The sequence below is a fragment of the Diceros bicornis genome, chromosome 5 (genome assembly GCF_020826845.1).
Source record: "Diceros bicornis minor isolate mBicDic1 chromosome 5, mDicBic1.mat.cur, whole genome shotgun sequence".
In the NCBI taxonomy this organism is placed as follows: Eukaryota; Metazoa; Chordata; class Mammalia; order Perissodactyla; family Rhinocerotidae; genus Diceros; species Diceros bicornis.
This window is the reverse complement of record NC_080744.1, coordinates 30,491,787-30,503,124: the sequence shown is the minus strand read 5'-3', so window position 1 is coordinate 30,503,124 and position 11,338 is coordinate 30,491,787. Positions and strand designations below refer to the sequence as shown.

Here is an 11,338-nt window from a genome sequence, read left to right as displayed (position 1 = left end):
GTCCGAACCCTACACCAATACCTAAAAATTTAATAATGACATATCAACCTTTATCTCTATGCCAATAAATTAAAGAGCTCATGATAACATAACTGATCTAACAAAGATATATACATAATTATAGTTATAATTTTTAATTTCCTGAAATACAAAAATCAAGAAGTACAAACTACATCAAGAGATGTTTCCTTGAAGAAGATGGTCATGGAAGCATCACTCAGGTCTGCCTACAGATATGCTTGGGGACATATGATGTCTTCTTGGACTATTTTAAGATGAAATTATCTCAGTTATGCTCATTGATACAAATCTTTACTTTTAGGAGCCTGGACGTAACTTCCTTTCACATCTCTATATGGAAGAAATTTAACAACACTGAATCCAAATTGCGTCCTAATAGACTATGTAATTAGTTCTGGTAGACTACAAAATGAGGTCCTACTGTCCACCTGGTTTCTAAGCATATGGATTTCATTTAATTCACCAGAAATTCATACAATTCACTTCTAAGTGACCCATGTTTCAAAAAGAATCACAATGGGAATCTTTTAAAAAACATCTTGAACTGAATAATAATAAACAATTCAATACATACATAAGAACATATGGAATGCAGCTACATCAATGCTTGCAGGGACTTTATTATATATGCACATATTTTTAAAAAAGAAAAGATGCAAATCTATGATCCGAGTATCCATCTCAAGAAAATTAACCTAAATTAACTGACACTACCACATGCTTTTGAGCACTAAAGTATTTGTATCAAAATACTAAGAGGAGTACCAGAGTGTAAGGGTTACCACCAAAAATTGTCTGATCAAGCAGCAAATAAGTTTGCTTCAGACACCAAATCACCTCTGCAACCCCCACTATAATAATATGATGGTAGAACGTTTTGCAAGTATGAGTCATTTATTATCCTGCGAAAATCAATACCATAAAATTAGGGACAAATGATAGATTGTTTTTCTAAATATAGCAATAATATATGAATTGAAATATTCATGTTTCTAAACTATTGGCCACAGAAAACTGGTAATTTTCCATCTGGCTTTGGTCAGGTAAGTAAAGATAATATATCATGTAATTGCATATTCACATTGCCTCACCTTTCCTTGTAGTCTATATTGCTAAGATGAGGAGGAGAACAAGTAGTCAATAGAGACCAGACCCTTAATTATTTAATTCTGAACCTATTGCCTTCCCACTCTATAATTAGATCTGGCTAGAAACAATAAATGTGAATGGATTCGATTTTGCAAAGAAAAGATCCTCAACATCTTGTGAGTTGTTTCTGCACTGTTTTCTTGTCTTGATTTTTCCTCTTCTACACAATTCACACTTCATACACTGTACTACATTCTCATTATTCTCAGACTCATTATATCCTCATTATTTTATAATCCACTATTTTTCTATCTCTATGTATAGGGACTTGGCCAATATATTTGCCATAAAAAACTGCCGTTGTGGCTAAAACGACAATACCGTGGAGCTAATACCTCCAGAAAATAGATTCACCTTAATTAAATAGCTTCTCTTTCCTTTAAACAGGATTTGAATCATTTCTTCACAAAGGGGATCCCAAGAAACAGCTGCACAGATGGAAATCAAAGCAATTGTGCAAGGAAGCCCTAGGTGTTATACTCAGTTTCCTCAGAAAGTGGTTTGTGAAGACTGTGAAAAACACATTAAGTATATTTAACTCATGAACATATGCCTCCTTTTTTCCAAAGAACAAAAATTCCTTTGTCTCTAGAATTCCCTATAGAATAATTTTAGGTATTAAAACTCCAAGTGAAGTTTTTAAGTTTTATTTGCACTATCCTTGAAGCACCCATATTTTTCAAATACCAATTCATTATTTCTCAAAACTCTGAGATTAGCAATTAACGATGTGTAGCAGTATTTGGTCTTTAACATGATATTGATGTCAAAGAGACAAAATCAGTGATTCTGATAACATCCAATAATTCAATAAACATCTATAATCTCAAATTTGAAAAAATATTGTCAAAACCATGTGATTACTGCTCATCACGCCAAATTGCTGAATTTCCCTAATACTCTGTTTTACGTCTCATGACGCTTGACTCTTGGGAAAAGCCAGTGTTCATGAAAGACCTAGTTCCTTTAGAAAGCCAATAATGAAATAGATATTAGTTTTTAATACCCACTCCTGCTAACTGGTTTTATTCCAAATGGTAAGAACTATTTATAACTATATATCTAAAACTATCATGATGAATCTAAAAAGGAGTTAATCTCTCTGTGTTTCTCAATCATTTGAAGCCACTGAGAGTGAAATCTAAGCCTGTGCAGGTAGGTGGAAAGCCACTCTTTAATTTTGCAACATTTGTTTCCATAATTATCACTCTCTTTTTTGGCTCCCACGAGTTATTTCTCTGTCAGCTATTTCCTTTGTTAACTCACTTTATTTGGATGATTTTCACTCATGTTGTTTTATATCCTCTGGTCTTATTCTCATAGTTAAAATTGTATTAGGAGATGAATAAAATATTTGTCAAGCTCTAATATCCTGGTTAAAGTGGTGGGTGAAATATATTGGATCTCCCGTCTCCCTTTCTCTCTGAACATTAGAATCATAACCATAAAAAGCAATGTCTGTGTCTCTGCTATTTCTTTCCTACTGATACAACACGAAAAAATATGCTAGCCTTCTTTCTGCCAGATTTATTCAACCACCATTACCAATTTGAAAAACTCGATGTTTGTTTCCTGAAAATCATTAAAATTATCATAACAGATAACAGTTATTTAGCACTTACTATATGCCTTAGCATTTTCTGGTGTTTTCTTGATTCAACTCATTTAGTCCTCAATACAATCATTTGAGGTATTGACCTTCAGTATCTATTGCTAACAGATGAAGAAACTGACCCACCAGGCAGTACAGTAACTCATTCAGAACACACAGCTGGTAAATGGAGGGTCTGGGGATGCAAACAGTTTGAATGCTGCGTCTGTGTCCTTAAACACATCATTACACTGTGTATTGGAAATGGCTCCTAACATAATGTTCCTATTCCTTTAATCAACTTTGATACATTTGTTTTTAAATTAAAGAAACAAATATTACCTCTACAAATACAGCAAATCAAGTTGGAAATGGAGAAACAATGACAAAATTATTTGAAATCCCACTACCTGTCAAAATTTTAAGCAAATCCTAAAATTTACTCATGCAAATTGACATTTGAGCCCCCCAAAAATAAAAATATTTTTTCTCTGTAAATACTTCCTTAACTTATTGATATCTTTCCAAGGTAGTTAACATAGATTTAATAATCATTTTTAAGCCTACTTTCTATGAATATATCCACTTAGCCCCTTATTTTTAAATGGTTAATATGTTTACAATTAGTTCATATTATATGAAATGCTAATAAGCAAAGTAAATGACATTACAAATACAATTGTGCATTTGCCTATTTATTTTCTTTCAAAGTAATTCCAATAGGATTACCCTGTTACAGTTAAGAGATTTTTTATTTCTCTTAATCAATTGCCCTCTGGAATGACTGTACCACTTTACATTCCCAGCAGCTGGAAATGAGAAGCACTGCTTTTCCAATCCTACAGCAACAACAGGTTTATTCATTCTGTTGAGGAAAAAATATAAAAATGGAATGTAGTTTCTGAATTTGGAGTAATTGTGGAAAGATCTCCTCAATCCCAAATTTAAAAAATTAATTCATACATATTTTATTTAAATTTTATAATTTTACTTTTACATTTAAGCCTTTTAACCATCCAGAACTTATTTTCCTGTACGATGTATGGTAACATAAAATTTATGTTTCCTATATTGGACTTGTGTTTAACAATTATTGAATAACTCTCCGTTTTCCTACACATTTGCAATGTCTTTTTATCATATACTAAATTCCTTAATTTTTATCTAATTCTTAGGTGTATTTTGTTACATTTATATGTTCAACTTTAGTTAAATTAATCAGTTAAACTAGTATAGGTTTATGATACATTCCAATATCTTTAATAAAAAGTATTCTCTTTTCTCCCCCACCTGCCACTTTGTTTAATTTTCAAAATTTCCCTGGACTTCAAAATAGACTTTTGGATCACTTTGCAATGTTCCAAATGATTTCTACTGGACTTTTACTGAGCAGCACAGTAATTGCACAGATTATTTCAGTGAGAATTGACATTTTTATAACCTTGAGTCTTCTTTTCTCTGTTAGCATGGTTTCATTTCCATTTCTTTCAGTGTTTCAAATACTTTGGAAAAGTTTGTGATCTTTCAATAGAATGCATACATTGTAGGCTTGTTTTATTTATAAATGAGATCTGTCTCATATTTTAACAAGGTTATTATTGATACTATATTTATTAAATGATCTTATGAGATTTAACTTTTTCTTAATATTTCTCATAAGTTTTTGATTTGCAAATGAATATAGTTCTGCTACCTTCTCTTCAATAGTATTTCTTGATTTAATCTTCTTGTCTATAGCACATTATTGAAACATAGTGCTGTAGGCTTTCTTCCTTATGCTCTTGATTTTAATGCTTCATCTATAATCAGACGTTGAGTGTTGGGTTAAAAATTCTATTAAAAGCATTATATTTAAAATATTTCTTAATCCTCCTTATTTTACTAAGAGTTTTTATCATGAACCAATTTTGAAGTTTATTCAGTAATTTTTTTTGTATATTCATTCCTTAAAATTTTCATGGAAATATCCTCTGAAATCAAATATAGCTCATCTCCTCTCAGAGTATTATGTGATATGCTGTGGGATTTCAAGAACTTTCTCTTGATAGAGCCATCAAAGGTTTTAAATAGGAAAGCCACATGATCATATGTGACTTTTGATAGAAGTATCTGGAATCAGACTATAGAACGAGCTGGACTTTCAGAAGAACGGAGCAGAGAGATGATTCAGGAGACTTTTCAGCTATCAATATGAGAAAATATGTAGACTAGAAGGAAAAAAAAGGAGCAACAGAAATGAAGAGGAGGGAAGTATATTGAGACATATTTGAGAGCACAAATTGTGCAACTAGAGATGCAAAGTGAAGTACAGACAAGAGTGCCACATAGGTAACTATACTGGGCACCTGGGGAATGGTAATCATATTTATTAAGGCATTAGAGTGGATTATAATAGTACTAATTCAATTTTGACATGTTAACTTGAAGGTGGATGTGGGAGGTCCATTTGTGTACACCACATACAGCTTTGAGTATATTACTCTGGAGTCCAGTGATAATCTACATATATAGAAGTGAACATATAGGTAATAGAAGGCACAAGAAGGGAGACCATTTTTGGCTTTGATTAGGTGACACAACATGTATTTTGCATCCTAGGTCATTTCTAACTTTTCACTATTACTTTTAGTATACGGGCTTTAAAAATTCATAATTGCTTCACCTTTAAGTATAGCATTAGCATTAAATGCAGGAAAAACTGGACAAGGAAAATCCATCTCCACATGAAGATTTGTCCTTATATTTGGAAAAGAAATCCCTCCACAGGTGACATTGGCACATGTCATTGAACAATTGTAGGTTACACGACCCGTGTTACACCAATTCATGGTCAAGGAAAATGGGATTGTAGAAATTGGTTTAGAAAAATCGTATAACATGTTCTCAGGCTGAGACAAGATTACTCTCTCCAAATGTGAGAGATTTCAGGATACTACCTGAACAAATAGCCTTTCTATTGGCAAGAAGAGGGAAGGAAATGGCTTTATAGAAGGCAAGAAGCCAAGGACAGAGGGAGTGCAGAATCAAGGGAATAATAAACAGCATCAAATCCTGCAGGGAGATCAAGGTAAATAATGACTGACAATTGAAAAGTGATTATTATATGATGTATCCAGAATCCAGAATTTCTTTATATAAACCATAAATCTGTGGAAACCAGTTTTAGCTCATGAATGAACAAAAAGTGAAGATAAGTTTGCCAATGAAGAGTTGGAGAGAGAAAGGAGTAATTCAAAGGGGACACAAGATTCAGAGATTCAATTTTTCTTAAAGAGTTCACTCTGCTAATAGGTTAAGGAAAACAGAAAGTAGAAGAAAATTAACTGATTAATTCTTGGGGAAGATCCAAGGTATACTTGAAGGGAATGGCCTTGAAGAGCATAGTGCCATGGTTTAGAGCATGGATTATGGTGTCCTACAGCTATAGATACAAGTTTTGCCTCTGATATTTGATCCTTCTAAGACTCAGTTACTCCATTGGTAAAACAAATCTAATAAAAAGTATCCGAGTTTAGGAATTGTATAAAGTTAAAATGAGATTATGTGCTTAGTGCTGTGTCTTGCATGGAGGAATCACTTAGTAAATGTTGTCTATTAATAGTACCTTTGTTTCACAAACATTTTCTTACTTGCTAACTGCTATTTATTCTCTTATATCCAGTATTTTATTTGATATAGGGGTCCATGCATACACTGTGATAATAATGTGTCTTGAGCAAAACATTATGAATAACCTCCATCTGAGCACCTGACTTCCATGGTAAATTGTACAAACAAAAGAAAGACAAAACACACTTACAAGGTGAAGCAAAGTAAAACATATTAAACAATTTTGTCCTAAAGATCTCTATTGACCAGTGAAATAGGAATTCTGCCAAGGATAATTTCCAAGTTAATATGAGAACATTAATGTGAAGGTGATAGAAATGGCTGAGATAATTTGGCTAGGAGAACACCTAGGTAAGTGGTCAGAGAAAATGTCTAAAAATCCGTAAGAGGCAAAAAAAAATAATCATCTGATAATGGAATAAGAAAGCATGTAACTCCACTAGAGGAAAAGCACTTCCATCTAAAATATTCAAGTTTTTTTTTCTTTTTATATGATCACTCTCCTGATTGCTGTAATTCATTTTTTTAATTTTTTAACCCAAAAATGATTTATAACTCTAGGATATAAGCCCATAGAACAAATTAGCAGGGATAAAAGGAAATCTACTTTTGCACCACTGATTCTGATATTTCATCGTTTTCTATCCTCAGGTGATTTAAAAATCAGCTCTTCTGCCCAAGTCTATGGATGAACTAAATGAGTTTGTGGTTTCTGAGTTTGTGTTGCTCAGCCTCTTTAGTTCTGGGGAAATTAAAGTTTTTCTCTTATTGATATTCTCCTTGACCTATTTAGGGATCATCCTGGGAAATGTCTTCATTTTGTTTTTGGTAATTTTTTATTCTCACTTACATTCTCCTATGTACTTCAAGCTGGCCGAACTACTTTTCATTGATGTGGGCCTTTCCTCTACCACAGTCCCCAAGATGATTGCAGACTTTCCAAAGGAATACGAGGTCATTTCTTTTCAAGGTTGTATGACACAGACATGCCTCGACAAGATCATGGAAGGAGTGGAGATGGTGTTACTCATAGCAGTGGCATTTGAGAGGTACATGGCAATCCGTAAGCCTCTTCACTACTTGAACATCAGGAACTCTAAAATATGTGTTTAGTTTGCAATCACTGGCTGGATAACTTCAGTGATGCACGCTATGTCTCAGTTTGCTTTTATTGTAAACTTGCCTTTTTGTGGTCCTGATAAAGTAGAGGGCTTTTATTGTGACTTTCCAAGGATCATAAAACTTGCATGGACAGAAGGAGCCAAGTTTGAGTTTATTGTTGCTGTCAATAGTGGCTTCATGACTATGGGTACCTTCTTCCTGCTAAACTTTTCCTATATCTTCATTTTGGTCACTGTCTAGAAATGTTCTTCAGGAGATTTATCCAAGGCATTTTTCTCTTTGTCAGCTCCCATCACTGTGGTGGTTCTTTTTCTCACTCCATGCATGTTCGTTTGTGTATGGCCTTTCCCCACATCAACAATTGATAAATACCTGATCATTGTTGACTTTGCTATCACCCCTGTCTTGAATCCTGCCATTTACACATTAAAGAACAAAGACAAAAAGGTAGCCATAAAAAATATTGAGCAAACGGGGACATTATGGCAGATTTTGTCAATTAGATTTGACTTTGGAGCTCTAAAATTATATATTCAGCATCCTTTTGGACATCTCCCTTTAGGCATCTGACATTTAACATGGCCTGATCTGGACATATCGTCTACCTCATTGAACAGTTTCTACTACTTCTGTAGAGCATTTGCTCATTACCTTTACTATCATGAGAAATGAGAATTCACCGTGATATGAGTTATTTTAGCAAATAGCATCACTATCAACTAAATTATATTTATGATTGAAATTGTGATCATCTTGACAATAGAAAGGATATAGTTACATCTCTTCTGCTCCACATAAGATTCTCAAATGAACTGCAAGCTTGCTTTGTCAAATGGCAGGTATTATCACATGGAATATATGCAGGACTAGTAGTTCAACTTAGTTACTCAGGTTGTGTCCTCTCAGAAGACCCAAAGACAAAATTTGATTGCACGTAATTTATTTGGAAGCTGTAGTTGAAAACATCATTAGGGGAGTGGGAAAGTGGAACAGAGAAGAAAAGGTTGCTTATTTTGATAAACCTAACTGGGGTATAAGCTTATTATGACCCTCTGGGGAACTCTACAAATTCTGTGGTTTAGAATTGTCACAACTGAAGGGAAAGGAGTGAGAGCCAGAGACAAGCCATCAGGTAGACATTCAGGTGCTAGCAGTGGAGTACCATCCCCTTGTTTGGAAACAATAAATGCCAAGGTATATTACACCTTTTAAGGACACTTCATCCCTACTTCACTTCATCCTGTCATAGATTCTTTAAAGTGGTGGCCGTTTTCAATTTCACAAAAGAAAAACTTAAACCAAGAGGGACAAACTACAGCAGCATTATTGCTTCTAATTGATAGTCGTATTCTCTTCTATTACTCATTCTAAATGCCCCTCATCCTCAGGCAGTTCTTCTGCTCATCTATGTTGCTCGCCCAGTGAAGTGACCCAGTTCATTTGTTAGCAGTTTGAGCCCCTGGTTAAAATGTGCTTGCCAGTCTATTGGTGCTGTAATTGTTCTTTTACTGTTATCATCAATCATGGAGCCACCAAGCGGGACTTCAGGTAGATCCCTAGTTTTATATAAATTCTTCCCTGCACCATTCATTTTGATGCAGCAACTCTGTCTTTATCCAATATAAGATAAAAATGAGATAACTCATTCTTCTGACTGCTGGTCTTCTAACACGAGGAACCCCAAATGACAGAAAAGTAGCTAAAATTTTTAGGTTATTAGAATCTATACTATGTCTCCCAAAAGAAGCATTCTCCCCACTCTAGCAGATGCTAAAATTTCAGGGACAGAAAGGAGAAACTGCACAAGAAGTTCACTGAGATTCCTGATAAGAGATACTACTGTTTTCTCTATCTCTTTGATTTGCAGAACCATGTATTTTTATCTATAGGGGACATAGCACCATCTCAAGGTCACTGTTTCAAAGCATATACCTTGAAGCACAGACCCCAACTCTGCAGGGTGTCATCTTCAAGCTGGTGCCTCAGTTGCAACTTTAACCATCTATTCCAGTGTTCTATCAGATCAACAGCTCCCAGTTGTGCAATATATGATAGGATCAATGGGTTCCCTAGTTATGTGTGCTTTGTGCACTTTCTTTGCTATAAAGTGGGTACCTTCGGTCTAAGGAAATATAAAGCACGATTTGATGTTGAAAATCAGACACTGTGAACACTTGGATAGTGGTGCTGGCCAAAGCAGTGGAAGTAGGAAAGATAATCTATACTCAGAAGATATGTGAACACCAGTAAGAGTAAATCTCTGTCTCCTTCACTTTAGAAAGGGTCCAGTGTCAGTAACTACCCTCAAGTGATTGATTTCAGTCCTCAGAAGATGGTACTATTTTAAGGGTCTATCTGTGCTGCTGAAAGGTCAAACATTCTACAGTGGCAGCAGGAAGCAATAGACTGTGTAAGAAGCCCACTCTGTAGACCCTACACATAGCCTTCTTTCTATCATGATATATTTTTCATTTTCATGGGCCCGTTGTGCAAGCAGTAGTTTGGCAGAGGAGAGATGCACAACCGTTTATCCTTCAATTATCTAGTTAAACAATTTATACCTAGTTAATAATTCTTTAAATTAAATTCTTACTGTTCAAATAAGTTGTGTCATTTCTCTTTCCTGGCTGAAACCTAGCTAACATTTTCCAGTCCAATAAAAAGGAGAAATAAATATAAATACTTAAATGGTTCCACTAGTGAATTATTCAAACATTTAAGAAGTAAAAGCATTCTGAAACTCTTTCAGAAGTATATAAAAAAGAAGAAACAGTTTATCTGGCTGAGGTAAAATAAGGAGTCTTCGTGTCAAATCAAACACACAAGAATCAGAGTTCTTACTCCGTTTCAAATTTTTCTAATAATTTAAATGATACAGGTAACAGCAAGACACAAGTGAAGCAGGAGTCGGAGACTACCAACAGAATTCCCCAGGTTCTTTCTTGATGCACTAAGATGCTCTCTGATCTAGATATAAAATATGAGGTCTCCAAAGAGGCCTGAAGGATATCACTCACAAAAGGGAGTTATTTTGGTTATGAAATATCTCGCTTTTATGTTCCAGCAATTATAGAGCAAATATTAATACTTTTCTCCGGGTTAAGTCCCATTAAGCATAAACTTCAGGTTCCTTTACCATGAGCAAACTAGGACAAGGTATATTGGCTAATAACATTCTATTACTTATCTTCTAATAAATACCACTAGGAGGAGATCCAGTTGGTATGTTTTCATTGAGATTTGATCAAATAATTTCCTGCTGTTATTCCCATTCAGTCTCTTCCCCCCTCTCCCACCCGCATCTCCTTTCTCTCTCTTTTCCTCTCCCTCCCTCCTTCCTACCCTCTCACACTTCCTTTCTCTTTCTCTTGATTATCATGAAACAGAGGATGGATTACAGACCAGTTATTAATCCTTTCCTTCCAATAACCGAAATATTTTTAAAGGGCAATAACATTATTAAAAAGGAATATTATAAACCAATTTGTATATCCCTTCAACACAGATGTGAAAATCTAAAAAGTAATAACGAAATAAAACCAGTGATATATAAATAGGATGAAACATCAGGATAAGTTAGTTTTATTCCAGGAATTCAGGTTGTTTTAACATTTGGAAATCAATCAAAAGAATGCACCATGTTAAGTATATGAGGGAGAAAAATCATACAAACATCTTGATAAATACAGAAAAAGCATTTGATAAAATCCAAAACCCATTCTCAATAAATTTCATAGCAAAAACCTTAGGAAACTAGGCATACAAGGTGCATTGAGTTGAACAGTGCCCCCCCCAAACTCATGTCCACCCAAAACCTCAAAATGTGACCGTATTTGGAAACAGTCA

At 34.5% G+C, this 11,338-nt stretch overlaps 1 pseudogene; it reads left to right on the top strand.

The window, feature by feature from the left end:
• The first annotated feature begins 7,054 nt into the window (after window positions 1-7,054).
• LOC131405539 (olfactory receptor 4F15-like) lies at window positions 7,055-8,015 on the top strand (annotated as a pseudogene).
• Window positions 8,016-11,338: the final 3,323 nt, after the last annotated feature.